The 15,367-nt window shown below is 34.7% G+C and overlaps 1 protein-coding gene and 1 pseudogene across 4 annotated transcripts in view; one reads left to right on the top strand and one right to left on the bottom strand.

Annotated features, from left to right (window-relative positions):
* The window catches only part of SCAPER (S-phase cyclin A associated protein in the ER), a 539,023-nt gene that overhangs the window by 316,172 nt on the left and 207,484 nt on the right, over positions 1-15,367 (bottom strand). The gene's annotated exons all lie outside the window — the stretch shown is intronic.
* On the top strand, positions 12,186-12,620 carry LOC112832864 (ragulator complex protein LAMTOR3 pseudogene; annotated as a pseudogene).

Here is a 15,367-nt window from a genome sequence, read left to right as displayed (position 1 = left end):
AAAAATTTTTTAAAAATGAGAATAATAAAAGGAGCACAGGAACACCATCAAGTATGGTAACATTTGCATTATAGGGGTCCTAGCAGGAGAAGAGAGGAAAGCGGGCAGAAAATTTATTTACAGAAATAACAGCTGAAAACTTCCTGAATCTGGGGAAGGAAACAGAAATCCAGATCCAGCAGGCACAGAGATCCCACAACAAAATCAATGCAGAGGCTCAAACAAAAAGTAATTAAAATGGCGAAAAGTAGTGATAAAGAGAGAATCTTAAAAGTAGCAAGAGAAAACAGTTACATACAAGGGAAACTCCATAAGGCTATCAGCTAATCTTTCTACCAGAAACTTTATAGGCTGGAAGGAAGGGTCATGACATATTCAAAGCGCTGAAAACAATAGACAAAAAAACAAAAACAAACAAAAAAGAAACCTCTGTAACCAAAAATACTCTAGCCAGCAAGGCTATGATTCAGAATAGAAGGAAAGATAAAGAGTTTCCCAGACAAACAGAAGTTAATGGCATTCATGACCACTAAACCAGCCTCACAAGAAACGTTAAAGGGGACTCTTTGAGTGGGAAGGAAAGACCATAAGCAGAAATACGAAAATTAGGAAGCACAAAAGCAGTAAAATTAAGTATATGTATAACAATCAGTCAAGGGAGTCACAAAATAAAAGGATGTAAAGCATGACACCATATACCTAAAACATGGGGAAGAGAGGAGAAAAAATTTAGTGCTTTTAGAATGGATTCAAGCTTATGTGACATCAACTTAATATAGACTACTATATGCAGAAGATGTTATATATAACATTAGAGTTAACCAGAAATTAAAAACTGTAACAGATAAGCAAACAATAGAGAAAGGCATCCAAGTATATCACTAAAGAAAGCCAGCAAACCGTGAGAGAGCAGGAGAAGAAAGGAACAGAGAACTACAAAAAATAACCATAAAATAAGTAACAAAATGACAATAAGTACATACTAACAATAATTACTTTGAATGTAAATGGACTAAACATTCCAATAAAAAGACATAGGGCGGGGCGCCTGGGTTGCTCAGTCGTTAAGTGTCTGCCTTTGGCTCAGGTCATGATCCCAGGGTCCTGGGATCAAGCCCCACATCAGGCTCCCTGCTCTGTGGGAAGCCTGCTTCTCCCTTTCCCACTCCCCCTTCTTGTGTTCCCCTCTTGCTGTGTCTCTGTCAAATAAATAAATAAAATCTTAAAAAAAAAAAATAGGGTGATGGAATGGATAAAAAAAAAAAAGCAAGACCCAACCATATGCTGCCTACAAGAGACTCATTTCAGACCTAAAGACACATGAAGATGGAAAAGCATTTATCATTCAAATGGTAGTGAAAAGAAAGCCAGGTAGTAATACTTATATTGGACAAAACAGACTTTAAAACAAAGACTGTAACAAGAGACAAAAAAGGATCTATATAATCATAAGGGGAACATTCAACAAGAGGATATAACAATTATAAATACATATACGCCCAATATAGGAGCACTTAAATACATAAAGCAGCTACTGATGAACAGGAAAAAGTAATTGATAGTAATTGAGTAATAGCAGTGTACTTTAAAACACCACTTAAATCAATGGACAGATCATCCAAACAGAAAATTGACAAGAAAACAATGGGTTTGAATGACACATTGGACCAGATGGATCCAAAAGATATATTCAGAATAATCCATACTAAAACAGAATACACATTCTTTTCAAGTGCACATGGAATATTCTACATAGTAAATCATATTAGGCCACAAAACAAGTCTCAACCGATTGAAAAGAAGTCATGCCATGCATCTTTTCCAACAACAACACTATGAAACTAGAAACCAACGAGAAGAAAAATTCTGGAAAGAACACAAATACATGGAGGTTAAATAACATGCTATTAAATAATGAATTGATCAATCAAGAAATCAAAGAAAATCAAATAGGAAATAAAAAAACATGGAGACAAATGAAAATGAAAACACACTAGTCAAAAATCTTTGGGATGCAGCAAAAGTGGTGCTAAGAGGAAGTTTATAGGAATGCAGGCCTGCCTTGAGAAGAAAAATCTCAAATGAACAACATAATTTTATACCTAAAAGAGCTAAAAAGAACAAAACTCCAAACCAATAGAAGGAAGGAAATAAGAAAGATTAGAACAGAAATAAATGAAACAGAAACTAAAAAATCCATAGAACAGATCAATGAAACAAGGAGCTAGTTCTTTGGAAAAAAATCAACAAAACTGATAAACCTCTACCCAGACTCATCAAAATAAAAATAAAGGATTCCAACAAAATCAGGAATGAAAGAGAGAAATAACAAACAACACTACAGAAATACAAATAATTATAAGAGAATATTATGAAAAATTATATGCCAACAAATTGGACAATACAGAAGAAATGGATAAATTACTAAAAACACATAACCTGCCAAAACTGAATCACAGGAAGAAATAGAAAATTTGAATAGACTGATTATCAGCAATGAAAGTGAATCACTAATCAAAAAAACTCCCATCAGACAAAAGTCTAGGACCAGATGGCTTCATAGGTGAATTCTACCAAACATTTAAAGAAGAGTTAATACCTATTCTTTTCAAACTATTTAAAACAATAGAAGGGTAAGAAGAGTTTCCAGGGTGCCTGGGTGGCTCAGTCGTTAAGCGTCTGCCTTTGACTCAGGTCACAATCCCAGGGTCCTGGGATCGAGACCCGCATAGGGCTCTCTGCTCAGCGGAAAGCCTGCTTCTCCCTCTTCCACTCCTGCTTGTGTTCCCACTCTTGCTGTCTCTCTATCAAATAAATAAATAAATAGATAGATAGATAAATAAATAAATAAATAAAATCTTAAAAAAAAAAAGTTTCCAGTTTCATTATATGAGGCCAGCATTATCCTGATACCAAAACCAGATGAAGACACTTAAAAAAAAAAAAAAAGGAGTGAGAGAACAATAGGCCAATATCTCTGGTGAACACACATGGAAATATCAACAAAATATAAACAAACCAAACCCAACAATACATTAAAAAAAAATCATTAACCACGATCAAGTGGGATTTATTCCTGGGATGCAAGGGTGGTTCAATATTCACAAATCAATCAATGTGATATACCAGATCAACAAGAGAAAGGGTAAAAATCGTATGATCATTTCAACAGATGTAGAAAAAGCATTTGATAAAGTATGACATCCACTTATGATAAAAATTCTCAACATAGCAGGTTTACAGGGAATTTTACCTCAACATAATAAAGGCCATCTATGAAAAACCAACAGCTAACATCATATTCAATGGTGAAAGCTGAGAGCTCTTCCCCTAAGATCAGGAACAAGACAAGGATGTCCACTCTCACCACTTTCATTCAACATAGTCCTGAAATCCTAGCCACAGCACCCAGACAAGAAAAAGAAAAGGCATCTAGATTGGTAAGGAAGAAGTAAAACATTCACTACTTGCAGATGACATGATACTATATATAGAAAACCCTAAAGACTCTACAAAAAACTACTAGAAATGATAAACGAATTTATTAAAGTTGCAGGATACAAAATCAATACACAGAAATCCACTGCATTTCTATACACTGATAATGAAGTAGCGTAAAGAGAAATTAAGAAAACAATCCCATTTACAATTGCACCATAAACAACAAAATATCTAGTAATAAACTTAACCAAGGAGGTTAAAAAACTGTACTCTGAAAACTGATACACACTGATGGAATAAACTGAAGGTGACACAAACAAATGGAAAAACATTCCATGCTAATGAATTGGGAGAACAAATATTGGTGAAATGGCCATACAACCAAAGCAATCTAAAGATTTAATGCAATCCCTATCAAAATATCAACATTTTTCATAGAACTAGAATGAATAATCCTAAAATGTGTATGGAACCACAGAAGACCCCAAACGGCCAAAGCAATCTTGAAAAAGAACAAAACTGGACATATCACAATCCCCGATTTCAAGATAAACTACCAAGTTGTAGAAATTAAAAGTGTATGGTATGGCACAAAAATAGACACCATAGATCAATGGAACAGAATAGAGAGCCCAGAAATAAAAATCACAACTATATGGTCAATTATTTTGTAAAAAAGAGGCAAGACTATGCAATGGGAAAAAAAAAGAGTCTCTTCTATAAGTAGTGGTGGGAAAGCTGGACAGCTACCTGCTAAAGAGTGAAACTGGCCACATACTTCCACTTTAAACAAAAATATACTCAAAATGGATTGAAGACCTAAATGTGATACCTGAAACCTTATAAAAATCCTAGAAGAGAGCACAGGCAGCAATTTCTTTGACATCAGCTATAGCAACATTATTCTAGATACGTCTCCTGGGGCAAGGGAACAAAAAAGCAAAAATAACCTATTGGGATTTCATCAGCAAATGAAACAACAAAATTAAAGGCAACCTACAGAATGGGAGAAGATATTTGCAAATGACATACCTGATCAAGGGTTAGTATCTAAAATATATAAAGAGGGGCGCCTGGTGGCTCAGTCATTAAGTGTCTGCCTTTGGCTCAGGTCATGATCCCAGGGTCCTGGGATCGAGCCCCACATCAGGCTCCCTGCTCAGCGGGAAGCCTGATTCTCCCTCTCCTACTCTCCCTGCTTGTGTTCCCTCTCTCACTATATCTCTGTCAAATAAATAAAATCTTTAAAAAAATAAATAAAATAAATTAAAAAATATATATATATAAAGAACTTACACAACTAAATAACCAAAAAAACAATAATCCAATTAAAAAATGGGCAGAAGACATGAACAGATCTTCCTCCAAAGAAGACATACAGATGGCCAAAAGACACATGAAAAGATGTTAAACATTACCAATTGGCAGGGAAATGCAAATCAAAACCACAATGAGATATCACCTTACACCTGTCAGAATGGCTAAAATAAAAAACACAAGAAACAACAAGTGCTGGAGGGGATGTGGAGAAAAAGGAACCTTCTTACACTGCTGGTGGGAATGCAAACTGGTACAGCCACTGTGGAAAACAGTATGGAGGTTCCTCAAAAAATTAAACATAGAATTACCTTTGATCCAGTAATTCTACTTCTGATATTTACCCAAAGAATACAATAATACTAATTGGAAAAGACAAATACACCCCTATGCTTATTGCAGCAATATTTACAAATACCCAAATTATGGAAGCACCCCAAGTGTCCATCAGTAGTTGAACTGATAAAGACGATGTGGTATATATACATAATGAAATATTACCCATGTGAAAGAATGACATCTTGCCATTTGAACAAACGTGGCTGGATCTAGAAGGTATAATGCTAAGTAAAATAAGTCAGTCAGATAAAGAAAAATATGTCATTTATATGTGGAATTTAAGAACCAAAACAAAGGAACAAAGGGATAAAGAGACAAAGAAAAAAAACAGACTCTTAAATATAGAGAACTGGTGGTTACCAGGGGGAAGGAGGTGGGACAATGGGTGAAATAGAGGGCATTAAAGGTACACTCATCATGATGAGCACTAAGTAATGTAGAGACTCCTGAATCAGTATACTGCACACCTGAAACTAATATAACACTGTATATTAATTATATTGGAATTAAAATTTTTATTTATTTTTTTTAAATTTTACTATGTTATGTTAGTCACTATACATCATTAATTTTTGATGTGGCAATCCACGATCCATTGTTTTCATATAACACCCAGTGCTCCATGCAGTTTAAATTTTTAAATAAGAAAAGAAGAAATGAAAAAAGTTCAAAAATTTAACAAAATTAAAAAAAAAAGTACAAGCCTTAGAAAACCAAAATGACTAGAAAGACATAGACATAAGGATTAGTATTAACCGTTACAAACTTAAAGAGCTAAGACTAAACTGGTGGTTGAAGGCTAAAGAAAATAGTATATATTGGCTGTGCCTCAGATTTTTCTTAGGATTACTATTAAAAAAAAGAAAGAATGGGAAAACTTATGTTCTCAGTAATTACATTGGCAGTGGGAGTAGTGGTAATGTTTGTATGTGTGATGTGGGATGAAGTAAAGGAGATTATGGATATTATAATTTTATCATTCCCTGCCTTTGATTTCCTGAATGTTTGGTATGGAAGAAATACAATACACAGGAGGTTAAATAAAACACCCTTCATCTTAAATTTGAATTTTAAGAATTCATGAATCCATCATCTTTAAGTAAAAAGGAAATGTATATGTACACACACAGATGTATATATAGAATGTGAATACATACACAATTCATATACATACCACATATATTTTATTTATTTCCTAATTCTGTTCACAATTATCAACCCAGTAGCAATAAGCATCCTTAATAATGCTCTTGGAATACCATTTCTAAATAAAAGTAATAAGGGCTTCTTAGTGAAATAACTCATCATAAGGCTAAATATCTTGCCATACCAAGTAGGACAACTATCATTCAACTAGGCTCATGTCAAAAGAACTTGAGTGCAAACTTTTTAAGAGACTCCCATTGACCAAAATATGGCATAATTTGAGCTTCAAAAAGGAGAATTTCAAATGACTGAAACCCCTCAGAAGTGTTTAAATCCATGAGTTTATAATAATACATATTTTTAAAAAGACCAGTTGGAACCTTTGCAGGATATTAGGGAACCAATTTATTACTTTGAAAACAGGCAAATAAAAATTCACCCTGCCATTCAGTAACCAAATAGATGAGGGAAAGCATCTCTTTATAAATATATATCAAATAATAAATGAAAATGGAATGTAAAATTGGAATATACCTATTAATTAATGGACCTAGGTATTCATTAATCAATAGCTAATAACATTAATATGAGAAAAAGACAATCAGACATTATATTCATGCTGGTGAAAGAACTCAATACCAATTATAGATTTCCCAATTATAGAACTCAATACTAATTATGGGTTTGGGTTATACCTTAGTCTGATCAAGCCTCTAGATTCACCTGCCCATGGGCATGTAATAGAAAAGCCAGAAAAACCTTGCACTGAAGCACACTGTACAGTAATAGAGCCTTAGGAAGTCACATTATTCCTTGGCTAGGAACTGAATTTCCTAGTCCTGTATAGCTAGAGGTAGCCATATGACTGAATGCTAATCAAGAGACTATGGATGCCTGCTCAGTGTTTGAAGGCCCATTCACTTTCTTCCTCTTCAGCAAACTAGAACACAAGAGCATCTAACACAGCTCTGAGCCTGAAGGGGAGGGCATATGCCATAGGATATAGAGAAAGAAGATGGGTCCCTGAAAAATCAAATGGCATTTGATTCCACTCATAAAGTGGAATCTAAGAAAACAAAGAATAAACAAACAAAAAGCAGAATCAGACCTATAAATACAAACTGATAGTTGCCAGAGGGGAGAGGGGAGGGGGGTTGGGCAAATGGATGAACGGGAGTGGCAGATACAGGTTTCCAGTTATGAAATAAGTCAAGGGAATAAAAAGCACAGCATACGTAATTCAGTTAATGATATTATATTAGCCATGTAACAGGACAGATAATAGTTACACTTGTGGTGAACATAGTATAGTATACAAACTTGTCAAATTATTAAGTCGTACATCTGAAACTAATGTAACATAGTGTGTCAACTACACTCAAAAAGAAAAAAGAAAAGAAAAAGAGAAGGAAGGAAAGAGGAAAGAAGGAAAGACAGACCACATGGCATAAATCTACCCTGACAATGTATACTGCTAACCTCGGGCTGTACTGTAAGAAATAAACTTCTATGTTCTTAAAATCTTTGTATTTTTGTTTCTTTTATTACAGCAGATTAGTTTTTTCCCTAACTAATGCAATTATGTAAAAAATTTATATGTATAACTATATATATCTTTGTATACTTATATGTGTATGCGTAAAATGACTACAAGAAAACAAGGTAAAATACTAAAATTTTCACAGATGAATGTGATAGATTTTTAATTTTCTTTTATAATAAATATAATTAGAAAATTTTTAAAAATAGCTATTATGAAGTAATACCTAGAATTGACTTCAAAATAGTACTTGGGAGGGATTCACCATGAATTTATCATTGTTATGGCTTACTATTCTGTCCACTATTATGTTTTAAATTCTCCATAATAACCAGTTCAGAAGAGTCACGTTGTAAGGAAAAGTAATTTGTATACATGAATCTTAAAACTCTGGCTTACCAAAAGAAGTAAATGAAATCATAATATTCATATCTCTCAAACATCTAAGAGCCGAACCTAAAATGTAATTAACATATTTGCAGACTATTCAAGTACTAAAGTGCATTCTGCAAGTTTGAAATCTATTATAAGGATGGGAGACAATGTCCTGCAAAAAAGTAGAAATAATAAGAAAGTACGTCACTGAAAGAAGTAGTTATATATTTTTATTGATCTAATATGGGACAGGGCAAAGTTAACTAGCAGTTACAAAATGATGAATAACCTGAGCCTCCTAAGAAACAGTGCTGACCAAAAAGAGCCAGACTCTGCTTACTGAGTCAGAGATGAAGGTTCTAAAGCTCTTCACCTAATTCCATAGCCCAATCTGTTGTGATAGGAAGTACACTACCAGGATCCATCCACTAGTTGGTATCTTCTGAAATTAATCTTGCTGCACAAGGTCCAGCATCCAGTATATCTGAGCAATCCTTGAGCACCTGTGTACACAGGCAGGCAGCACTTCTCACTCTATCCTCAGCAGTAATCCAGTCCATAAAATCTGGTTCCTTTTTTTCCCCCTCTCCCTACTCATTGTTCTAGATTCCTGCTATGATTTGAGTGCTGCCCTGAACCCTAGAACCTAACCTTTGGGCTCTAATCCTTGACGACATTCTTTCTGAAAAGGAATGGCTGAGATCAGAAAAATAGAGAATTCTCATTTCCTTTTATTTGAAATGCTACGTGCTTCAAGTTATCTATAGCTCTGGCCATTTACAAATGGAGCTTTTCAGATATTGGTATCTCTGTCACCATTCTATATAAACATCCCTGTCTACTTAATATTTAATAAAATGCTCCATTAAAAAAATAATAAAGATACTTTAAATAACTACTTCTGCAACACTGCCATAAGAAAACAGAGTTACAAAAATATTTCTCTACAAATATATTCACTGCAGTGAGATTTACAACAAAATAGCAGTAGGGAATTGATTACATAAATTGTGGCACATACATTAAGATGATACTACACAGATTTGATTAATCTTAAATAATAGTAATATTAAAAACATACACTGTATGTTAAAAAAATCAGGACTCAAATCTATGCAATGTAGTTTATATATAAATAAGCATGTAAGATTTGTATATTAACATATAAAGAGCTGAAAATAGGTCAAAATGTTAACAGCAGGCATTATTTTTTATCCAGTTTTCTACAATTAATATTTTAATTATTACAAAATTAATGCTAATATGGAAATGCAAAGAAAAGCAAGCTTTCTAAAGAAAACAGTGTTGGTTTGTACAAGGTTACAGCTGCTGTAAGCTTATTAGTGCTGCAGAAGAATGACTATTAACTGCAAAAACACACTCATCTTACATATCTACTCACAGTTCTATTTATGCCACAGGCACAAGGATAAGCAAAATGTACTCCTTAAGACACAGTATCTATGATTTACTTAGGCATTTTCAAAATATGAAGAACTCAGGAACAAAAAATCACCCAAAAGCTACTGGGTGCTTTTCCTAGCTCCTTCCTTCCTGACAAGTACACCTCCTAGCCTCATGGAATCCTGTTCAGTGCAACTCCTATTCTTACTAACAAGGCAGGAAGTTGGCCATTTTGACTATTTGATACTATTAATCCTAAATAAACATTAATAGGAAATACTGTTTTTGCTTTAGGCATAGAAAATCAGGTTGATGCAGTAGAAACAGCACTGAACTATGAGTCAAAATATCTACACCAAGATAAATTCTGCGACTCATGACTGACTTATCTGGGCCTCAGTTTCGTCCCTAGTAAAATAAAGGGATTAGACATCCTAAAGTCCTCCCTTTTCTAACATTCTAAGAATCAATGTAACAAGCCACACACACACACACACACACACACACACACACACACACAAATTAAGTCTAGCCTTTAAGTCACAATTGTGACTTCTTATTTAAACAACATTGCTGGGATGCCTGGGTGGCTCAGTCGGTTAAGCAGCTGCCTTCGGCCCAAGTCATGATCCCAGGGTCCTGGGATCGAGTCCCACATCAGGCTCCTTGCTCAGCAGGGAGCCTGCTTCTCCCTCTCTCTCCTTCTGCTTGTGCTTTCTCTGTCAAATAAATAAAACCTTAAAAAAAAAATAAACAACATTGCTACAATATGTATATAAGAGACTAATACCTATACAGACATAATCTCATCAAAGTTTATAACCTTATTCCTTTAATTACTTTTTATGGTTTTTTTCTACCAAAATTTACTATATTTAATGAAATGATTCATACTGAAGTTTATGACCTTGATATTCTTTCACACTCCTCCTAAAGATTCTCATAGTTCCTTACTTTTTAAAAGAGACATGAAAAAAAATTAAGCTTATAGTAAGATTCATGATCTTTGGGAAAGAATATAAAAAGCTCTAAAAATAGAATACATGCGAAAATATAAATGACACAATATAGAATTTTATTAAATTGCCATTTTTAGTACTCAAGTTATACCTCAGAATAAATACATTTCATAAAATGTGGTACACCAAAAAAATAATCTGCTCCCCACTACTTAAAAATATTATAACACGGGGGCATCTGGGTGGCTCAGTCGGTAAAGCGTCTGCCTTCGGCTCAGGTCATGATCCCAGGGTCCTGGGATCGAGTCCCGCATTGGGCTCCCTGCTCTGCGGGAAGTCTGCTTCTCCCTCTCCCTCTCCCCCTGCTTGTGTTCCCTCTCTCACTGTGTCTCTCCCTGTCAAATAAATAAAATCTTGAAATAAAAATATTATAACACAGACATGATGGGGCGCCTGGGTGGTTCAGTCGTTAAGCATCTGCCTTCGGCTCAGGTCATGATCCCAGAGTGCTGGGATCAAGACCCGCATCGGGCTCCCTGCTCTGCGGGAGAGCCTGCTTCTCCCTCTCCCACTCCCCCTGCTTGTGTTCCCTCCCTCGCTGTGTCTCTGTCAAATAAATAAAGTCTTTAAAAAAATATTATAACACAAACATAAGAATTTTTAAGGATGTTCTTCCTAGATCAAAAGGATTTAAATATATTTCTTTTGAAAAAAAAAGGACTAAAGCTTCATTATAATAATACAAATGTATTTTTAAATGAAAATCAAGTTTCCTTTAGAGAAATCCAATCTCATGCTCAAGAGGCTTACTTATTTCCTTGCAACTCAAAAGTTTGCTTTCAAGAGTAGGGTGGATGCCAAGTTACTAATCTAAATAGATGAGAAATTAATGTAAGGGTTTTCACATATTGTTTGGAAAACCAGCATTTTTCTCTAAACCTCATCCAGAACTTCAACTTTGAATCTGAAATCCAATGATACCAGTCTATTCCTGAATCAAATAAAGTTTTTCCTTAAATTCTTAAAAATATTATGAGGCATTCTACTCTTTTAAGCCTGCCTGGCAGAACAACAAATAAGATATATAGGAGGCATTTTACAGCTTTCCTCATTGCCTTCTATAAAAACTAGGGAAGGGTAGAGGCTGGAAGGGCTCGAACATGTTTTTGTTTCTCTGGATGATGATGGGGGTAATAAAAGTGAGGGATGAGGAAGAAGTGGGGGAATGGAGAGATGAAGGAATCTGGGAAGAAAAGAAGAAGAAAAATTGGGAGAAAAAGAGAAGCAGATGAAAGAAGGGAAGAAATAAAAGAATACTCAACTAAAAACAACATGGTATTTTTAGATAGCACTCTTCCATGTATTTTGAATATCACTCTCCAGAGATATGGTATACTGAAAACAATAAATTGTAGTATAGCTCATTAACATTTAGTTTATTAACATTAATTCAGTACTTTACTATATGCCAAGGGCTTATGCTAACTGCTTAAGTTAAAGGGTACGACTCTCTGGGTGTCAACAGTTTCACCCAGAATAACACCGAAACAATCTGTAGTAAACTATTATTTTGACTGATATCACTCCTCCATAAAACTATTCCAGCAGATTATCATCCAGAATGACTTCAGAGGAAAGCTGATTTGTAATTACTGATTTGTAGGATGGGTTTTGTCATATCAAAGTATGTACAAGCTGTCCCTAAATTCACAACTGAGAGAACACAGCAGCCCAGAAGCCAGGACCTAAAGAGATTCCTGTATAAAAAATTACCAAGTGTTGAAGGGCTTCATGCTGTTGTTCTGTCAGAGAGAGAGTCCCTGTTATTCAAGTGGCCAATGATAATGCTGTAGAGCATGCTTTGAGACCTAGTTTCTTATCTACTTTTCCCTTCCAACAGACCAAGGGAGCAAACTTGGACTTCCAAAAAATAAGAGTATCATGTTACTATAACACCTACCAGGTGGTTCAATTCAATTGTTTACCTTTGGTGGTGAGTTTCATAGCCAGCAGCAATGACAATACAGGACTCATTGTCAGCCTAGAAAGGGAACTTGCTCTGTTATGAAGAATTGAGACAAACTGTGGGAGTTTCTTAATCTCGCAGTGGTTTTGATGTACACCTTTTCTCTTTATAACAGACACAATATCAATCCAGCACTCTTTAGACCACAACAATACTTGTATCCACGTACTCAAAAAAGGGCCTCTTTTCCCACCTGACACTAAAGAGTCTACAGATATAATTTATGGACAGATTGTTATCTTTTTTTTTGTGTAGGGCCTTTTCTTAATTTAGTGAGATCTAGGGATACCACAGAAATGGTTCAATAGATCACAGCTCCCATGGAATTAGTCCAGTCACAAATATATATGAGATTCTATTCAGTGGGTCAGAATCAAAATGGTACTTTGATCCACTTGAGCCATTAAGTACTCCCTATTATATGACAGGCCTGCAGAATGAAGCAGACCCTTTTTATCGTGAATAACAATGAGGACATACTTTTCTTTATATTACTTTATTTCTTTGCATTGAGTGTGAGGAAGATAAAATGGCTTAGTAAAAGTAACAAAATCAGTACAATCACTAACTTTTCTATGTATATATTATTTTGCAATATAAATGAATATTACTAATTGACTTGGTTCTTCTCAGAGGGTGCTGCTCTTTAATGAAAATGAAAATGATAGCTAATGTGTTTTTTCTCTGCTCTGCTTTCTATAACCAATCAGTATTTTAATGTTTGTGTGTTCTTTTTAAAAATGATTCATTATTGAATTCTGTTTCCAATATTGCTATGTCTGTAAACATGGTAGTACCAGCCATTTTTTTCATACATGAGTACGAATAAAATAGTATTTTTTAAAGTATAGCTTGAGAACTAAAAATAAATAATTAAAATAAAGTATGTACAGATATTACTGAAACACTATTCAAAAAATGAAAGCACCATATAAAGAACTAGCTCACTTTTTAAAATGAGTGTGTTTAGAGATTCATGAAACTCAGAGATAGCATACAATGAAGAGTTAGGCTCTCTTGGTGTTATTTATCTGTGCTTCCCTGGTGCCTGGACGAATGCATAGTGTACAAACAGGTGCTGGAAAAATGCTTAAAAAAGATAAAAAGTTTGAGAATTCCATTGTATATATATATATACATATATATATATATATATATAGGATTTTATTTATTTATTTATTTGAGAGAGAGAGAGAGCAAGCACGAGTGCGGGGTGGGGGAGAGGGGCAGTGGGAGACGGATAAACAGACTCCCCATTGAGCAGGGAGCCCCACATGGGGCTCGGTCCCAGGACCCTGGGATCATGACCTTAGCCAAAGGCAGACTCTTAACCGACTGAGCCACCCAGACACCCCTAGAATTCCATTATATTTAAATAAAATTTTGTCAAACAGTAAATTTAAGAAAATCTGAAATGTAATACCTTTTATCAAAATGTCTTTTATGAAAGCATCCATTTTGAAAAATTAAACATAAGACAGTGACAACTTTTAAAACCTGATAGATTATTTTAGTGCATTTTACAAAAGATTCAACTCTGCCAAGGTCCGTTTCTACAGGTGTAGGATACATTCCTATTTCTATCTACTACAGTCTATGTATTACATTGTTTAAAGTGACAGATGAGAAAAATAAAGCTAATGAAATACTGTGAAACAGACACCATGCCAAAGAGAAAAGGCCATCTTCTTGACAGGATGATAGCCGACCATCTGTCCTACTGCCACTCAGTGACAATTACAACTACTCCTTCAGTTTTCGGGTAGGTGGAGAGGATAAATGAGGTAAAGACTTCTTTTGCAGATTCTGATGTTCCTTTCTGATCTGATCTGAGGTTTAACAGATGACTCAAAGAAAAGCACAGAGTTCAACAAGCTTATTAATTTATCATGCTGTGAAGATGGAGAAAGGTCTGAGCTCAATAGTGCAAAAGGGAACGGTTCAGTTATACTGAACCAAGCCTCGTAATGAAATCTATTTTCTGAGAATTCTCAGATTTCAAATACAGCATGTTAGACTGCAATTAGGCTTCATCCTTAGAAATCATTTCAATAATATCCCAGTAATGATATTACACAAATAACATCACCCTTTCAAAGTAAAAAGAATGCTCAGAGATGGAGCCGGAACTCCTCAGTTGTGAGTGGCTTTCACAGCCCTAGGTGACAAGAGCTTGAGAGAGACAGCAGCTTCACATCAAACTCAACAGCACCAGAACAAAGATTCTCTGTAAGTCTACTTCACTTTTAAGTGTTTAAGAAAAGAATATATGCAAAAATACAAATATGTTAAAAGCAAAAGAAAAAGATATACTACTCTAATACTAGACAAAAAAAACCTGGCATGGCTAATGAATATTTAGACAAGGTATCAAAAATACTACTAGGAATAAATACTCCTTCAGAATAAAGAAGGTCATTTCATAATAAAGGGATCAATTAATCAAGGGGACATAACAACCATTAGCATTTATGCCCCTAGTAACACAACTTGAAACTACATAAGGCAAAAATTGATTGAACTGCCAAGAAAAACAGAAAAATTAAAATTAAAATAAAAGATTTCAATATCCCTTTCTCAAAAACTGATAAAACAAAAGTAGGCAAAAATCAGCAGGAATCTAGTAGATGAGGAAACTTTCTGAGGTGGCAGATATGTTCATTGTCTTGATCATGGTGATAGTTTCATGGGTATGAATATGCCAAAAGTTATTAAATTGTAAACTTAAAAATAAGTGTAGTTTAATGTACGACAGGCCTCAAAGATGTTTAAAAACAGCAACAAATTTCCAAACCATATGAATCTAGGCACTATAATATT

Source organism: Callorhinus ursinus, unplaced genomic scaffold, assembly GCF_003265705.2.
Source record: "Callorhinus ursinus isolate GAN/ISIS: 27379988/994484 unplaced genomic scaffold, GSC_fseal_2.0 scaffold25, whole genome shotgun sequence".
NCBI lineage: Eukaryota > Metazoa > Chordata > Mammalia > Carnivora > Otariidae > Callorhinus > Callorhinus ursinus.
The sequence above is the reverse complement of the archived record's forward strand: the minus strand, read 5'-3'. Positions and strand labels throughout refer to the sequence as shown.